At 43.9% G+C, this 18,421-nt stretch overlaps 1 protein-coding gene across 2 annotated transcripts in view; it reads left to right on the plus strand.

Moving 5' to 3' along the window:
- Positions 1–18,421, plus strand: part of Dgcr2 (DiGeorge syndrome critical region gene 2) — a 66,193-nt gene that overhangs the window by 9,944 nt on the left and 37,828 nt on the right. The gene's annotated exons all lie outside the window — the stretch shown is intronic.

The raw sequence follows: 18,421 nt of genomic DNA on the forward strand, positions 1-18,421 counted from the left end.
TTTACAGAAGCTTCTCAGTCTCAGGAGGTCCCATTTATTCAATGAGACCCTTAATGTCTGTGCTGCTGGGGTTATACATAGGAAGTGATCTCCTGTGCCCATCTGTTGTAGGGTACTTCCCACTTTCTCTTCTATCAGGTTTAGTGTGTTCAGACAGATATTGAGGTCCTTAATCCATTTGGATTTGATTTTTGTGCATGGTGATAGATATGGGTCTATTTTCATTCTTCTGCAGATTGACAACCAGTTTGGCCAGCACAATTTGTTGAAGATGCTCTCTTTTTTCCATTGTACAAAAGTTATTTCTTGATTGAGCCATTTTCCCAGCCCCAAGCTGTTTTTTGGGGGGAGGGCGGGAAGAGGTCACTGGCCTGGAATTTGACCTAATTAGGCCAGTCAGAATCACCAGGGATCCACCTCTCCCTTCCCTACACTGGGGTTACAAGCCTACACTACCAGAACTGGTTTCTCTGTGCAACCCTGGCCGCTCTGGAGCTTGTTCTGTAGACCATGCTGGCCTTGAACTCACAGAGATCCACCTGCCTCTGCCTCCCAAATCCTGGGATTAAAGGTGTGCACCACCACCACCCTGCTCATAATTGGTTTTTGTTGTTATTGTTATTTTGTTTTGTTCTGTCTGCATGCATGCATGCCTGCCAGAAGAGGGCACTAGATATCATTACAGATGGCTGTGAGCCATCATGTGTTGCTGGGAATCGAACTCAGGACCTTTGGAAGAGCAGCCAGGGCTCTTAACCTCTGAGTCATTTTTCCAGCCTCACAATTGGTTTTTAAAAGTAGTTTCTGGGGCTTGAACTCACATCCTTGCATGGCAAGCGCTTTACCAACTGGCTGTTTTATTTGAGATGGTGTCTTTGCAGCCCAGGTTATCCTAGAATTTACTGCATAGCATAGGCAGGCTTTAACCCATGCTGATTATCTTGCCATAGCCTCCCAAGTGCTGGAATTATCGTGAGCCACCACAGCCAGCCCTTTTTCTTTCTTTGTTTTTATGTTGTTAGTTTGTTTTTAAGATTTATTTTTATTTGAGTGTATCTGTACATAGATACACTCAGTGGAGACTAGAGAGAAGAGGGTGTCACTTAGATTTTAATCGGAAGCAGAACCAGGCCACTCAGGACCAGCATGTTGGTGACATGCTTTGCCTCCTGCGAAGTGCAGAGTCCTGTGTAAAGATAGGTGCTTTGTCATTGGGTTGAGACTCGGTGTTCATAGTTTCCTAAGGGTGGGCACTGCTGCTTTACAACTCTTCTGGCCTGGGTGGCCTGTTCAGGGCGGTCAGTCAATGGCTTCTGCCTGTGATCTCACCACACTGTCTTTGTCATCAAAGGAACGCCTGCACCGCATGTATTTCCAGAAGCTTGGGAGGCTTACTTACAATTTGAATCTTTCTGTCTGCCACCTTTTGTGTGAACTTTGTGGATTTTGAACCATGTGATTGGTTATATTACCTCTTAAGACATTTTCATGAAAGTGAAGGGTCATCTGGGTGTGGTGACACACACCTTTAATCAGGAGGCAGAGAGGCAGGCAGATCTCTATGAGTTTGAAGTCAACCTGGTGTACAGAGTGAGTTCCAGGACAACCAAGACTACACAGAGAAACCCCGTCTTAAAAGAGAGAGAGAGAGAAGAAAGGGGTTAGAAAAGATATTTTACTCAACACCCAGAAGAGTCAGGCAGGCTCATGAGTTCCAGGCCAGCCTAGGCTACATAGCGAGTAAGACTGTCTCTGAAAACAAGGTATTTTAGGGCTTGAGGAGATAGCTCAATTGATAAAATGCTTGCTAAGCAAGTTTGAGTTCCTGAGTTTGTTCCCTAGCAACCAGTGAAAGAGTCAGGAGCAGCAGCTTGGGCCTGTGAAAAGTAAAGATAGGGGATCCTGGAGCTCACTTGCCTGCTAGTCTTGCTGATTGATGAAAAGCAAAGATAGGGATCCTGGAGCTCACTTGCCTGATAGTCTTGCTGAATTGGTGAGCTTCGGGTCAGTAAGAGTCCCTGTCTCAGAGGGAAAAAAGGTGAGAACAGTTGAGCAAAACTCCCAACGTTGATTTCTGACCTTTGCATGAGTCCACGTGTGTACACACATACATACAGTGTTGGGGGTGTTTTTAAAAAACTATGCATATCTGTGGAGATCAACTTTTCAGAGTTAGTTCTCTGTTTACCTTGTTTTGTTTTTGAAAGAGTCTAACTATATAGCCTAGGAGGCCTGGAACTCACTATGTAGTTGGTCTTATGCTGGATGTGTGCCTCTTCTGCTTTGTTTTTGAGGGAGGGTCTCATCTCTTCTAGAGTATCTTGTGTGATCCAGTTCTCCTGCTTCCTGTCTCTGCCTCTTATCTTGCCCCAAGAGTGCTAGGGTTACAGATGCAAGCCCCTCTATGCAGCTGTTTTCACGTGTTCCAAGGACCAAGCTCAGAATTCTGTTGTTTTATTTTATTTTTATTTGCTGAGGCATTCCTAAGTAAAGGTATTATAAAAGGAACTAGATCCTGTAACTAAAGGTAAAACATGATTAAAACAAACAAAAATAAAAGGTAACTAACTAGCCGGGTGATGGTGGCGCACGCCTTTAATCCCAGCACTCGGGAGGCAGAGGCAGGCGGATCTCTGTGAGTTCAAGACCAGCCTGGTCTACAGAGCTAGTTCCAGGACAGGCTCCAAAACCACAAAGAAACCCTGTCTCGAAAAACCAAAAACAAAAAAAAAAAAGTAACTAACTATAAAGATGATTAGAACACAAAAATGATATCAAATTGTAGCTAAATGCTGTTACATGTTAATACTTCATAGTGCAGTGTGAGGTGGGTTAACCCCATTTTACAGGCAGGCAGAGTCTAGGAGAATAAATGACTTGTTTAAGGTTACAGAGCTCCAGAACTGCAGCTTATAAAGTAGAGCTAGCATTTGGAGTCTGGGCAGCCTGACCGTAACACATGGATGTGTGCAGCCTTAGTGGGTGTCAGAGTTCTAGTGCTAGAAAAAGACACCATGAATGACCATGGCAACTCTTATCAAGGAAAACTTTTAATTGGGGCTGACTTAGTATTCAGAGGTTTATAAATATCCATTATCATCATGATGGCATATAGGCATAGTGCTGGAGAAGGAGCTAAGAGTTCTACCTCTTGATATGCAGGCAGCAGGAAGAGACTGAGCCACTAGGCCTGGCTTGAGCCATTGAAACCTCAAAGCCCACCTCCTAGTGACATTCTTCCTCCCACAGGGCCACACCTACTATTAGTGTCACTCCCTGTGGCCTATGGGGGGCTTTTTTATTCAAACCCCCATAGTGGATTTGTTTCCCTCTGTTTCTTGGTCTTCTACCTTTTTACCTTGAGTCTCAGTTCCCTACATATTTTTTCCTAACAATGGCCACCATCACCACAGTCCTATCTTTCTGTCCTTACTGCTCCCTTTTGCTACTGTGCCCAGCACTACCCTGTCAGGAACTGAGCACGTGCCTCTCCACTTGTCCTGTAGCCAGTCTATTCTGGGCTTAGCTGCTACTGTCATTGTCCTCATGCCTCTATACTGTGTTTGAGCAGCCCCCACTCTGCTAAGCATTTGGGGTGCACAGCCTAGATAACCGTAAATGATAACGTTCCTTTATCAGATGGAGATTCTGGTATGTTGAAACTTGTGCTTGATCTAAGATTCCAAAGGAATATATGAAATGATGCTTTTAGGCTGTATTGCCTTTGAACCCTTTCCAGAGATATCAGAGCTCTGTGGTGATAGCAGTGCATTAATGTTCCGATCTATGTGGGGGTGGGGGGAGATGGGGTAAAGCTGTCCATTGCTGTTGGCCTTAGATCATCTTTTTGCATGCCTCAGAACTATTGTTTAATATTGCCCTTAGGTGTTGCTGGAGTGTATAACTCATTGGTCGAGCACTTGTCTATCATATCTAAGATCCTGATTTCCACTGTCTACTACCGGGGAAGAGGGAGAATGTTGTTGGAGGGTAATTAGCATGGGCTGCAAAGTCAGACTTCCAGCTCAACAAAAACTTACCTATGGGACTTTGAAATCTTCCCGTATTTTGCATGTGCTTTTGAAGGTCAGGTAACTTCTCTGCTATTCCATTTGGAAAACTGGTTCTCAAGAGGGATGTGGAAACCTCATCTTTTTTTCTCTAAATAGGGATAGTACTTAAGAAGTACTTCAGATGGTTAATTACCAGATACAGGGAAGCAAAGTGGACCAGGCTTTTTCTTTTGGGCCACCAGTCAGCTCCCAAATCATGACCCAGAGACTTACTGGTAGTTATAAATGTTTGGCCTAGCTTAGGCTTATTTCTGGCTAGCTCTCTTAAATTAACCAGTTTCTCTTTATCTACCTTTTGCCTTGTTTCTTTCTGTATATCTTACTTTCCTGCTGTCTCTAGGTTTGGCTGGCTGTTGGCGCCTCATTCTCTTCTTCCCTTCTCTCGTTCTTTTTTTTTTTTTTTTTTTCGAGACAGGGTTTCTCCGTAGCTTTTGGTTCCTGTCCTGGAACTAGCTCTTGTAGACCAGGCTGGCCTCGAACTCACAGAGATCCGCCTGCCTCTGCCTCCCAAGTGCTGGGATTAAAGGCGTGCGCCACCACCGCCCGGCTCTTGTTCTTTTTGAGTCTAAATTTCTCCTATTTATTCTCGCTACCCATCAGCCCCACCTGTCCCCCTCCTGCCTAGCTATTGTTGTTCAGCTCTTAGACCAATCAGGTGCCTAGGCAGGCAAAGTGAAACAAACGCAACACATCTTTACATAATTAAACAAATGCAGCGTAAATAAATATAGCACATCTTTATATAGTTAAACAAATACAACGCATCTTTACATAGTTAAACAAATACAACGCATCTTTACATAGTTAAAGAAATACAACGCATCTTTACATAAACAAATGCAACACATCTTTACATAGTTAAATGCAGCATAAACAAATGCAACACATCTTTACATAGTTAAACAAATACAACACATCTTTACATAGTTAAATGCAGCCTAAACAAATGCAACACATCTTTACATAGTTAAACAAATACAACACATCTTTACATAGTTAAACAAATGTAGTGTAAACAAATGTAACACATCTTTGCCCACAACAGCAAATATATATTCCACAGCAAATATTCCACAACAGCAAATTCAGTTTTCTTTTTAATTTTATCTTTATTACATTTGTGTGTGTGTGTGTGTGTGTGTGTGTGTGTGTGTGTGTGTGTGTGTGTGTGTGTACACTCGTGCACTCACTCATGTGCTCACAAATGTTTGGAGTGTGAATTAGTTCTCATCCACGGTTAGTCTTAGGAATTGAACTCAGGTCCTCCAGCGAAGTACAAAGTACCTTTACCCACTGAATCACTTTACCAGTCCTAAGGTTAAGTTTTCTTGAGATAGTCCCGGGTAGCCACAAACTCAACTATGTAGCCACATAGTTTAAATGAGAATGGCTCCCATCGGCTCATATTATGGCCTTGTTGAAGGAGGTGTGTCACTAGGGGGGTAAGCTTTGAGGGTTTCAAAAGTCTGTGCTACTGCCTCCCGTGTTGTCTCAAAATGTAAACTCTCAGCTACTGCTCTAGCACTCTGCCTGCCTGCCTGCCCCCAAGGCTTCCCGCAGCCATGGTCAAGAGTAACTCAAACTGTAGTCCCCCAGTAAACTGTTCTGTAAATTGAGTTGGCTATGGTGTCTCTTCATAGCAATAGTAAGGTCACTAAGATACCTGACCAAAGGGTCTCTGAATTTATTCAGTTTCAGGTTCAGTTAGGTGCTGGCAACCCTAAACAGGGCTTTATAGTAGAGACCCAGCAGTGTGCCATGCTCTGCAAAAGCCTAGATTCCAACTCCCCGCTGCTGATGGGACCTTCTCAGAGAGTTTGCCTCTTCAGGATCATTGCTAGCAACAGAACACTTGAAACTTCAGTAAAAAGCACTGCTTGAATGGGTTGTTCTTGGGGCCAGGAATGGTCACCTCCATGGTCTCAGAACAAGGAATGGGGCCTAACAAGATATGGTCATCATGAAGTGTGGAGTAGAGGCCTGTCTTATGAGGGGTTCCTGGTGCTTCTTTCTATACTAATCTCCACATACACCATTCCAAGAAGCTATAAGGGTCAGATGGTTGCACATGGCCATGACTAGAAGGGAGCTATGTGCTACAGGGATAGAGCCTCAGGGACTGCTAAACCAGGCCTAAGAAGATGGTGGGGTTCTTGGGGGAAGGCGGAACAAATGGTGTAACACTGGAAGATGACGGGGAGTTCCAGGAATGTGCAGAAGTGACAGTTACACAAAAATCTGAATGTACTTTATGCCACTCAATCACATGCTTAAAACAGTTAAGGGGCTGGAGAGATGGCTTAGTGTGTAAAGTGCTTACCCTAAAAGCATGGAGGACCTGAGTTCGAATCCCTAGAACTCATACAAAAGCTGCATGTAGTATCGTGCTTCTGTAATCCTAGTGCTCCCACAGCAAAAGAAGTGGGAGGCAGAGACATGAGAATCCTGGGAGCAAACAGTCCAGCCCACCTCACGTAAGCATATACAACAAAGAGACTGTCTCAAACAAGGTGGTCCTCTGACCTCCACATGCATGTCCATACTTGCACAAACTGCACACATTGTGATGCATACACACACATGCAAAACAAATCATAGTTAAAGCCTGGGAACGTTGCTCAGATCATACCAGATAGAAACCGTACCAGTTAAATAATAGCTTCTCCTTTTCCCTTAGTTCCTGGCAGTCACTAACCAACTCTGTCTCTATGGTTTTGTCTATTCTGAACATTTTATATAAGAGAAATTATGCTGAATCTGGTCTTATGTGATTGCTTCTTTGAGTTAGCATATTTTCAGATTCATCCACATTGTAGAACATAGACGTTATTATTACCAAATAATATATACCACATTTTTATCTATCCTCCAGCTGTTAGAAATAGGTGCTGATGTGCACATTGATGTACAACTACTTGTTATAGTCTCTGCTCTCAGCCCTCCTGAGTATATGTCTGTGAATGAAATTGCTAGTTGATACACTAACACTGTGTTTCTCCAGATGCTGAGTCATCGCACACCGCTGCAGTCCTGCTCTAAGGCTCCATCCTCTACACCCTTAAGAAATAGCTGTTCTTGTGGATGTGAGGTGCTATCTCACTGTGGCTTTGACTTGTGTTTCTCTGATGCCTGTAGTGTTGCTGAGCGTTTTTTCATGTATTTATTGTTCATTTGTATTTAGAGAAATATCTACATGATTTTTTTTTTTTTTTTTTTTTTGGTTTTTCGAGACAGGGTTTCTTTGTGGCTTTGGAGCCTGTCCTGGAACTAGCTCTGTAGACCAGGCTGGTCTCGAACTCACAGAGATCCGCCTGCCTCTGCCTCCCGAGTGCTGGGATTAAAGGCGTGCGCCACCATCGCCTGGCTCTACATGATTTTTTTAGTTTTGAGTTGAGCAGCTGTATTTTTACATTGTAGGAATTCTTTATATAATCTGAATATTAATACCTAATACTGAATTTAATATGTTGTGGGGAGCTGCGGGTTGCATTCTGCCACCCAGCTCCCGCCACTGGCTAGCTTTACCCGAAATAACAACACACAAATTGTATTCTTTTAAACACTGCTTGGCCCATTAACTCTAGCCCTTATAAGCTAATTCTCATATCCCGATCAACCCCTCTCTAATAATCTGTGTAGCATCAGTCTTACCGGGAAAGATTCAGCATGTCTGACCTGGCAGCTTGCTTCATGGAGTCTGCTCAGGAGAGGGAAGCATGGCCTCTGAGCTCACTTCCTCTTCCTCCCAGCATTCTGCTTAGTTTACTCCTCCCACCTATGTTTTAACCTATGAGGCCAAGCAGTTTCTTTATTACTTAACCAATGACCTTCCTCCATCATTAATATATTTTATTTCATTCATTGGGTTATTTTTCTAGTCCTTGACAATCCTGAGATCCACAAACATTTTTTTCATGAAGTCACCATTGTGTTTTTTCTTTTGCTGATTTTGCTGTTGGTTTGCATCGAGGAAATGGTTTCCAAGGCTGACATCAGGGAGTATCCCCTGTTTTCTAGGTGTTTCATAGTTTTAGCCCTTACAGCAGAAGTCTGATAGACTTTGAGTTAGTTTCTATATTTGTGTTAAATGAAGCCCAGCTTTCTTTTAGGTTGACTGTATAGTCATCCTTCAGCACCAGTTGCTGAAGATACTGTCATTTCCTGGGGAATAAAGTAGTGATCCTGTTTGTGTCACAGTGACAAAATACCCAAGAAAATCAACGGGAAGGGAGAAGGTTAATTTCAGTTAAAGGGGGTGTGGTGGTGTGAATGAGAATGGCCCCCATCATGAACTCATAGATTTGAATGCTTGGTCTCTAGTTGGTGGACCTGTTAGGAAAGAATTAGGGAATGTGGCCTTGGCAGAGGTGTTTCACTGGGGGAGGGTAGCCTTTGAGGTTTCAAAAGCACACGCCATTCCCAATTAGTGCTCTCTCTGTTTCATGGTTCTGGATGAGTATGCAAGCTCTCAGCTACTGCTCCAATGCCATGCCCGCCTGCCTGCTGCCTTGCTCCCCAGCATGATGAAACTGTAAGCCCCAACAGTGCTTCTTCCATATATTGCCTTGCTCACGGTGTCTCTTCACACCAACAGAAAGAAAGGGAACTAAAGAAGGGGGAAAGGCTCCAGTGTAAGATCTGGTGCCTCTGCTGCTTTGAATTAGAGACAAGGCAAAATATTCAGGTATATGTGGTAAAGGAAGACATTCGCCTTGTGGGGCAGGAAGCAGAGACAGGAAGGAGATGAAGAGAAAAGATGTCCTTCCCAGTGAATTGTTTATTCTAACTAGCCTTGCCTAATAACCCACTCAGAGGTGAACTCATCAGTGAATTAACCAGTCATGAGGTCAGAAACCTTTTGATTTAATTAATACTCAGCACTATCAGCTGAGGACCCAGCCTCTAACACATGTTCTTTTCAGGGACACACACAGCCACGTACAACAGATGCACATCTATAAGAGGAATTGCTGGATTATATTGAAAAACTGTTTAGAATTTTAGGCTCTGGTGGAGCTTTTTTCTGCTTTAATAAACAGAACAGAAAATACTGATAGATGTTGTAGGAGCTGCGGGCTATGTTCCTGCCTCCCCAGCTCCTGGTCGCCTGGCTAGCTTATGCCCCGAAATAACAACACACAGACTGTATTCTTTTAAACACTGCTTGGCCCATTATATCTAGCCTCTTCTCGGCTAACTCTCGTACCTGGACTAGCCCATTTCTAATAATGTGTGTGGCACCCCAAGGTGCGCTTACCAGGAAGATTCTAGCCTATGTCCATCCTGGGTTGGAGCTTCATTGCATCTGCTCTGGAGAAGAGAGGCATCGCGTCTGCCCCAGAGAGGAGAGGAAATGGCGTCTTATCTCACTTTCTCTTCCTCCCAGCATTCTGTTCTGTTTACTCCACCCACCTATGTTCTAACCTATGAGTAAGCAGTTTCTTTATTTTTTAACCAATGACCTTCCTCCATCAGATAGATATAACCCACATAGCAAAACATTTTTTTAAATCCTCAGTAATTTTAGCATATAAAGAGACCTTGAGTTAAAATGTGTTAAGGGTGGCTGGGCGGTGATGGTGCAAGCCTTTATTCCCAGCATTTGGGAGGCAGAGGCAGGCGAATCTCTGGAGTTCAAGGCCAGCCTGGTCTACAGAGTTAGTTCCAGAACAGCTAGCTAGGGCTGTTGCATAGAGAAACACTGTATCAAAAATAAATAAATACATGTGTTAAAGGTGTGGGATGCTGCTTGAGAACTGCTGCCACACTGGGACTTCTTGTTTTGGTACCGAGGCCACAGACTTGTGTCATGACAGCAATATTGTCCTTGACTAGGAAGAGCTGAGCTGCCTCAGTCATGCCCAGCAAGGAGTCAGTCATAGGGCCTAGGTACCAGGATGTTGGCAAACCCAAATGCAAAACAGGGTGGCTCTTTTAGCAACTTCCTCTAAGGCAAAAATTGATACTAGTTTCCCTTTGGAAGGACCGAAAGGATTTTCCAAAAGAAGTGAGAGGAAATGTTGATGTGCAGGTAACATATAGCTAGACCCGACAGAACCCCTGTCCCGCACACTGCAGATAATACAGACTGCGGAAGAGCTGGAGTGCACCTGCATGGTTCATGGCCCACCTTCCTCCCTAAGAACAGACACTCCAGACACTGTTGGAAGGTAGAATCCCAGGCGTTGAGGAGGAGCTCATGTGTTGCTCTGGGTCAGCAGAGGAGGGTCGGGAAGGCCAAGAGCCTCCTGCTTGGGCATTCACTGAATGCTTGTAGGAACACGGTTCCTCAGGTACTTGGCATTAATGCAAGAGGTGGGAATGTGCTCAGTCTAAGAAGAGTTCTAATGAGACAATTGCACATGCCTGCTCACTGAAAGGCTAGACTAAGAGACCCAGCAGACCCTGCTGGGAAGGTGAGGGAAGGCTTCCAAGAAGAGGGTGTGTTTTACAACCTGAGATCCAAATACTCCTGAGTCCAGAGGCCAGCTGTATTCTGAATGAGGAAAGACAAACCACTCTGCTCAAAGCCATCTGCTCATCATGCCCTCCTTCCCCCTCCCTCCACCTTCTTCCTTTAAAGAAAATTTAAAGGACCAGTTTTTGCCAAATCTGTCTGGTTGCAAAGAATAACTAGGAAAAAGAGGCCCTTTTCTCTGACCTGAGGAAGGAAGCATGGATGCTCAGAGAACTGGGGTGTTAAGGGTCCCTACCTGTCCCTGGTTTTTATCCTGTCTCAGATACACACACAGCATGAACTCCCAGTATCTTAGGGTCTCTGAGTCACCTATCCTGGGACAGATGACTTGACCAGTCTATACAGGCAGTTTTCGACTGGAGAGGCTGTTGGAACTTTAGGATGCTTTGCTAGAGGAGTTCATACACAAAAGTTTACACATGCCCCACCCCCAATGGCTAAGTACTGAGCACTAAATAAAGCTAGGTGTGTAGGAAGTAGGGGCTGTTTGCCAGAGCAGGCATGCTGACCTCAAAATGTTTGCTTTTGAAGAAAATAATAGTGATGTTGGGAAAACAAATCTTACTGGATGACCATTTCCCAAAGGACTTTGAGGCCACACATTGAAACTTCTCCAGGCATGGTGACATTTTTTGTTTTTGAGAGAGGGTTTCCTCTTTGTAGCTCTGGTTGTTGAAACTTTCTGTAGACCAGACTGGCCTCAAACTCAGAGATCCTGGCTGCCTCTGCCTCCCAAGTGCTTGGATTAAAGGCATGTGCCACTACAGCCTGGTTGCTATGAGTGTACTCCAAACAGCATTGTGGCTTTTTTAATAGAGTGGATAGTGTTAAAAATGTTCTTTGCTAATTTTTTTGTCTTATTTTTTCTCATTATAGTTTAGAAATTAGTTTTTACAAACTGGAAGACCAAGAATCAAGAATGGTTTGGGAAGAATGATGTATTGTAGGCACTTACCTTAATGCTTAGGGGTGCAGACTTGAGGCCAGAAGAGACCATCCCCATTATTCCTCATCAGATAAATAGTCTTTAGTAGTGAGTCAGCCTTGGGACTGTAATTATGAAGCCTAATTCCTGCTCTGGAGTTGTGGTAGTAACTGAGCCACACCTAGCTGATCCAGGTGAGGAAGCAGGTCTTAGAGGAAGTGATTAATCTTGACTGACCTCACTGGAGAGCTGATTATATAAACTGAAATCTGTTTTAGATGTTGTGGTACAACTACCATATTTAGTCCCAGCACTCGGGAGGCAAAGACAGGCGGATCTCTGTGAGTTCGAGGCCAGCCTGGTCTGATAATTTATTTGTTACTCTTTCATTATTATTTTCTGTACCTCTAGACATACCGGGACTCACTATGTAGACCAAGCTGAACTGCCAGAAATTTGCTTGCTTCTGCCTCCCAGGTGCTGGGATTAAAGGCGTGTTCTACCACTACCGACTTGTCACTCCTAAAGACTTACCTTTCACTGGACACAGACTTAGAAGTAAATTACCACCTGGAGAGATAGCTAGTGCTTAAGAACATATACTGTTCTTGCAAAGGACCTGAGTTCAATTCCCAGCACCAACATCAGGCAACTTAAAATTACCTATAATACCAGTTCCAGGAGATCTGATGCCTCTGGCCTTCAGGGTTATTTAGATCATATTTACATACCCAAACACAGATAAACAGACATACACAGAATTAGAAATAAAGTAAATCCTCAATAAAAGAAATGGAAACGCTCAGGGAGGACAGCCTGTCTCTTGGCAGTCCGCATTTCCCCTTGGCTTCCTTCATTCTCTTAGCCAAAAATTTTAGCATATTCTTCAGCCTCCTCATTTTTTTTTAGTGCTTTGTTTCTTCAGAGCAACATGTCTGTGTTTGTGTTGCAGGACTTGTGGAATAACAAGACGCTGAATATTTGGTGCTTTTGGTCCTGGGTTCCTCACCATCTTTGATTAAGGGCTTCCCGACAAAATTGGAGGAGGCCATGCTCTTTACAGAGATGGAAAGGCTTTTGGAATCTGCTAGCTTTTTTGGGTCCTAGTCACTGAGGCACAGTAGTATGGCAGTCCAGGAATCTCCTTCTCTTCTTTTTCTAAACAGAACCAAGTTGAGAGCACTCAGATTGGCGTCCACAATGCCTTACTCAGCAGCAGGTGCACTCTGCTGTGGGTCAGTACACCTTGCTTCATGGGAAAGGTGTTCTTCTCACCGCTGATGGGGCTACTTCTGTGGCCACATGCATCTCACAAAAAATATAAAACTTAAGTTTATTGTCTACTTGACAGCCAGTGACTGGAACTGGAAAGAAGATAATTCAGCTTCATCTCAACACAGCCAAGGCCCCACAAAAAAAAAAGTTGTTTTGATGTGTGTGGTATATCTATTATGTGCACATTTGTGTGTGGGTACTTTTGCTCATGTGGGTCCATGTGGAGGGAGACCAGAGCCAATGTTGGAAGAATGTCTTCCTGAATCAATTCTCCACCTACTTTTTGCAGACAGGATGTCTTGCTGAACCTGGCTGGAGCTTGCTGTTTCTACTAGACTGCCTGGCCAGTAAGCTCCTATGATCTTCCTCTCCCACTACAGCCAAGGTAGCAAGCACACTGGTTATCACCACAGATGTTCTCCTGTGCCCTTTGGTAGTCTCTCCCATCGCCCTCTCATTTCTGACCTGCTTTCTGTTGTTGCATATTGAATGTGTGTTTTTTTTTTTTTTTCGAGACAGGGTTTCTCTGTGGTTTTGGAGCTTGTCCTGGAACTAGCTCTTGTAGACCAGGCTGGTCTCGAACTCACAGAAATCCGCCTGCCTCTGCCTCCCGAGTGCTGGGATTAAAGGCATGCGCCACCACCGCCCGGCTGAATGTGTGTTTTTAAGAAGTTCAGGAACTATCTTGAGTACATAGTAGTTTCTTCACTTGGCATAATTGAAACTCATGTGGATTTTACAAGTTTTATAATTACCCGGGTGGTGGTGGCTCATGCCTTCAATCTGTCTACAACAGCTAGTTCCAGGATAGGTACAGAGAAGTCCTGCTTCAAAACCAAATGTGTGTGTGTGTGTGTGTGTGTGTGTGTGTGTGTGTGTGTGTGTGTAATTATGTTTATGTGTCTGTGTGAATCATTATCCCTGGAATTAAAGTTACAGGCAGTTGTGAGCTCTCTGATATAGGTACTGGAAACCACATCAGGTCCCCTGAAAGAGCAGCAAGCACTCTTAGCCATCTTTCCAGCACCCATTTACAACCCCAGTCTTTTCATTCTCTTAAGAGTTCCAGCTGGGCATGGTAGCACACTGTTCTTTTTTTTTTTATTATTATGTACACAGTATTCTGTCTGTATGCCTGAAGGCCAGAAGAGGGCGCCAGACCTCTTTACAGATGGTTGTGAGCCACCATGTGGTTGCTGGGAATTGAATTCAGGACCTTTGGAAGAGCAGGCAATGCTCTTAACCACTGAGCCATCTCTCCAGCCCCACACTGTTCTTTTTTAAATACAAAATGTGTGTGGCTTTTTTGTTTACATGTATGTCAGTGTACCACATGCATACCTGGTGCCTGTGGCGGCAAAAAGAGGTTGTCAATATTGCCCTGGGAACTGAGCAGTGGTGGCGCCTACCTTTAATCCCTGCACTTGGGAGGCAGAGGCAGGTGGATTCCTGTGAGTTTGTGGCTAGTCTGGTCTACAAGAGCTAGTTCCAGGACAGGCTCCAAAGCTACAGAGAAACTCTGTCTCAAAAAAACAAAAACAAACAAACAAAAAAATTGCCCTGGGATTGGAGTTACAGGCAGTTGTGAGCCACCATGTGGGTACTGGTTATCAAGCCTACGTCCTCTGAAAGAGCAGCCAGTGCTCTTAACCTGGAACTCTCTCTCCAGCTCCTAAACATTTATTTTATTTGTTTGTATATACGTGCGTGTGTGTCTGTCTGTCTGTGTCTATGTGTCTGTATGTTTAGCTGTGGGTATGTGGATGTGCCCCTGGAGGCCACCAAAGGTCATGAGATCCCTTGGCTGTGTGTGTCTGGGTATATGTATGTCTGTGTGTCTGTGTCTATGTTTAGCTGTGGGTGTGCTGCTGGGGGCCAGTGAGGGTTATGAGATCCCTTGGCTGTGTGTGTCTCTGTGTGTGTCTGTGGATGTGCCACTGGAGGCCAGAAAGGGTCATGAGATTCCTTGGGTGTGTTTTGTGTGTGTCTGTGTGTACCTGTGAATGTGCCCCTGGAGGCCAGCAAGGGTCATGAGATTCCTTGGAGCTGGAGTTCTAGGTATTTTTGAGCTTCCTGATGTGAGTGCTGGGCACTGAACTCTTCCTCTGATAGAGTAATAAACTCTCTAGAGTAGAGTAGCTGCTGAGCCATATCATCAGCTCCTGACATACACTTTTAATCCCAGCAGTTGAGGCAGAAGCAGGGGTAGACAGATCTCTGTGAGCAAGTTCTAGGCTAGCCACAGCTACGAAGTGAGACCCTGTCACAAAAGAAAGAGTTATAAAATTTAGTGAAGTCCAGCTTATCTGCTTTTTATTTTGTGACTCAGCATAGATCGTCACAATCTGCCTGAACCAAAGTTATAAACTTTTCCCATGGTTTCTGCTCAAATTTTGATAATTTGGAGCTTTGCATTTATCTAGGCCTTCGATGTATTTTTGAGTTACTTTTTTTTACTGGTACAAGGAGCAGAGCACAGAGTTTTCTTAGTGGGAGCCAGTCATCCCATGTCCAGTTGTTGAGATAGCCTTCAACTCACAGAGATCACCTGCCTCTTCCTCCCAAGAGACAGATTAAAGGCGTGCTTCCATGGGGCTCTGTGATAACCTCTTGATACCTACGCCACCCTGTCTTGGTTTCCTGCCATGCTGGATTGTTGGTTGTTCTTTTCTGCTAGATCCTGGAATGTTTTTGCTGCTCTAAATTCTTTGCATTTCCACAAATTTTAGAGTCAATTTGGCAGTTTCTACAATCAAGTCTGGTGGATATTATTGGTAGCATTGAATTTGGGTAAACTGAGATCTTAACCTTTTGAATTCATTTTCCATAGGTTTAGATCTTTTAAATATATTTTTCAGCCATATTTTTCTATTTTCACCAACAGGATTTAAACGTCTTTTGTTAGATTTATCACTTATTTTTCTTTTGCCATTTTTTTTCAGTTTATTTATTATTATTTATTGACTGAATTTAGTACTGCCTCAGCCTCCAAAGTTCTAGAATTACAGGCATGTACCACCATGTCCAACTTATATTTGTTTTGTAATGCTGTTGTTTTGGGTGACTTTCTGAACTCTGAATTTCTGGAAGAGTTGACTTTTTTTGAAACAGGGTTTCTATGTATAACAGCTCTGACTGTCCTGGAACTAGACCAAGCTGGCCTCTTAACCCACAGAGATCCGCCTCCCCCCCCCTTAAGATTTAGTTTTATAGTGGTGGCCTTTAATCCCAACACTTAGGAGAAAGAGGCAGGCGGATCTCTCTGGGTTCGAGGCCAGCCTGGTCTACAGAGCAAGTTCCAGGACAGCCAGAGCTGTTACACATAGAAACCCTGTTTCAAAAAACCAGAAAGAAACAAATTTTTAGTTTTATGTTTACTTAAATGTGTATGCATGCCATTTAGGTATGTGTGCCCTCAGAGGTCAGAACGGGGCACCGTATTCCTGGCAGCTGATGTCACAGAGTTGTGAGCCACCTCAGCGTGGATACTGTGTACCAAATGTGAGTCCTGTAAAAGAGCAAAACATACTTTAGCAAGTGATCTGTCTCCCCAGCCCCAATATTAGTTCTTTTTTAAAGAGTTAGTGGACTTTTTCTAGGAAAACACTTGAGCCTGGACTTGCCCTTGTGTAAAGCAGGAGCACCGACAATTTGACATTGTGGTCTGCTGATGTGTTGAGCTGTGTTCACAGTTGTCCTGGGGTGCATGTGGTCTGTGGGCCTCAGTTGGATACACCTGGTTTTTTGTTTCTTTTGAGGTGCTGAGGGTCAAACTGAAAACCTCCTAAGTCCTAGGGAAATACTTCAACACTCAGCCCCATGAGTGGTATACCCTAGCCCTTATAAAGGGTTTTGCCAAATGCTGAAGTTTTTTTTCAGCTGTAAGCTTTTTATTTCCTTGCTCAGGAGACTGGGATTCCCTTCCTCACATCTCTTTACCATGGGCTGCTTTTATTGAGGCAACAGGAAGGTGCTCACTGCGTGCAAGACCTGACCGTGGGCATTCCAGTCCCCAGAAGTGTGGCTAATTAAACTGTTGGTTTTAATATGAAAAGATGTTTGTATTATTTGCCAGGTTGCATTTTCTAAGTTGACAAATGAAACACAGGGCAACATTTTCTTGATGCTCCGTAGACTCAGAACATCTGGTACACTGTGAGGGCCCCAGCACAGCTTAGTAGCGAAGGACCCTCTGCTGCGTTATTCTGGTCCATGTTCAAGGACTTCTCTTTTTTCTTCAAATTTGGGTTTTGGCACTTGTTCTTATGTTCATTTTTTTTCATTATTATGCAAAGGATTTGGTTGAGGGATAGGTTTTGTGTGTCTGTGTGGACTGTTACAGAAGGTGGTAGCACGCTGTCCTGTTGTCAGATGTCAGAACATGCTCTGCTCTGCAGTTGCAGTCTTCTGGAAGGAAAGGGTATGTAGACTTAGGACAGACAAAAGGTAGCACTACACTTTGGACTGGAATATCTGCTTCCAGATAGTTGTGTTTGCTCGCAGCCTTTTCACTGCTGCTGCAGTGGTGGATCACGATCCTCACCAAATGATATGGGAAAAGATACTGGGAAGAAAGCCTGCCTGTAAAATAAGCACACAGATTTTCATTGCTCTCTGCCGCATCTTGCCTCAATCCCTACACTGTTGTTTGTAATTTACTTACTCTGTGGTAAATTCTGTGATAGGAGCAGAAAATGGACATGGAAAACATACTGCATCTAGCCATCTCCACTATATATACAATGTATATCTGTATATAAAATTAGCTTATGGTAACATAGACCCTCCTTGACTTCTGATTGGATATGTCCCAGTAAAGCTATAGTGACTTAAAGATACATAATTGGAAAGTACATTTAATATCCCCAACCTGCCAAGCACCGTGGTTCAGCAGCATGGTGTGCTAGAATGTTGTTTGTCTATTGTTACATCATGACTGACTGGAAGCGGTACACACTGCTATTGTTCAGTTTTGGGATCTGCTACATCCTGACTGTCCACGGTTAGCTGAATGTAGACTACCTAGTCTACTGTCCCATAATGTAAACTGGGAAACATTTGTGCATAGTTGAGGTTTTTCAAAACATTTTTGTTATCTTATATGCATGAATGTTTTGCCTGCATGCATGTTTGTATACCACATGTATGCTGGTGTCCATGGAGGCCAGAAGAGGGCATCGGATCCTCTTGAACTGGGGTTACAGATAATTTTAAGTGCTATGTGGGTGTCAGAAATCACAACCAGGTCCTCTACAAGAGCACTCACTGCTCCTAATTGCTGGGGAGGCAGAAACAGGCAACCCTGGAGCTTGCTGGCTAGCCAGTCTAGCACTAATCAGTCATCTCAGGCCAATGAGAAACTCTGTTTCCAAACAAATTGGACAGTGCCTGAAGGAGGAACACAAACCTGAGGGTGGCCCTGCCATGTGTGTCCAAACACAGAGGTGGGGAGAGAGAGAGCTGTCCATAAGCCCAGGGATGTAGGTCAGTCATACTGTGTATGCTCTTTGGTGCTAGGGATTTAGTCCAAATAGTAAATAAGCAAACAGCCTATATGAAAGTGAGTCAGGCTAGAGACAAAGCTAGCTCTCTAATTAGCTGTTTTTAAAGTGTAGAGTACTTGCCCTGAGCTCTGAGCCCAGGTCAAGAACAGATGCCAGTTTGCTGGTA

The sequence above is a fragment of the Microtus ochrogaster genome, unplaced genomic scaffold, assembly GCF_000317375.1.
Source record: "Microtus ochrogaster isolate Prairie Vole_2 unplaced genomic scaffold, MicOch1.0 UNK68, whole genome shotgun sequence".
Taxonomy (NCBI): Eukaryota; Metazoa; Chordata; class Mammalia; order Rodentia; family Cricetidae; genus Microtus; species Microtus ochrogaster.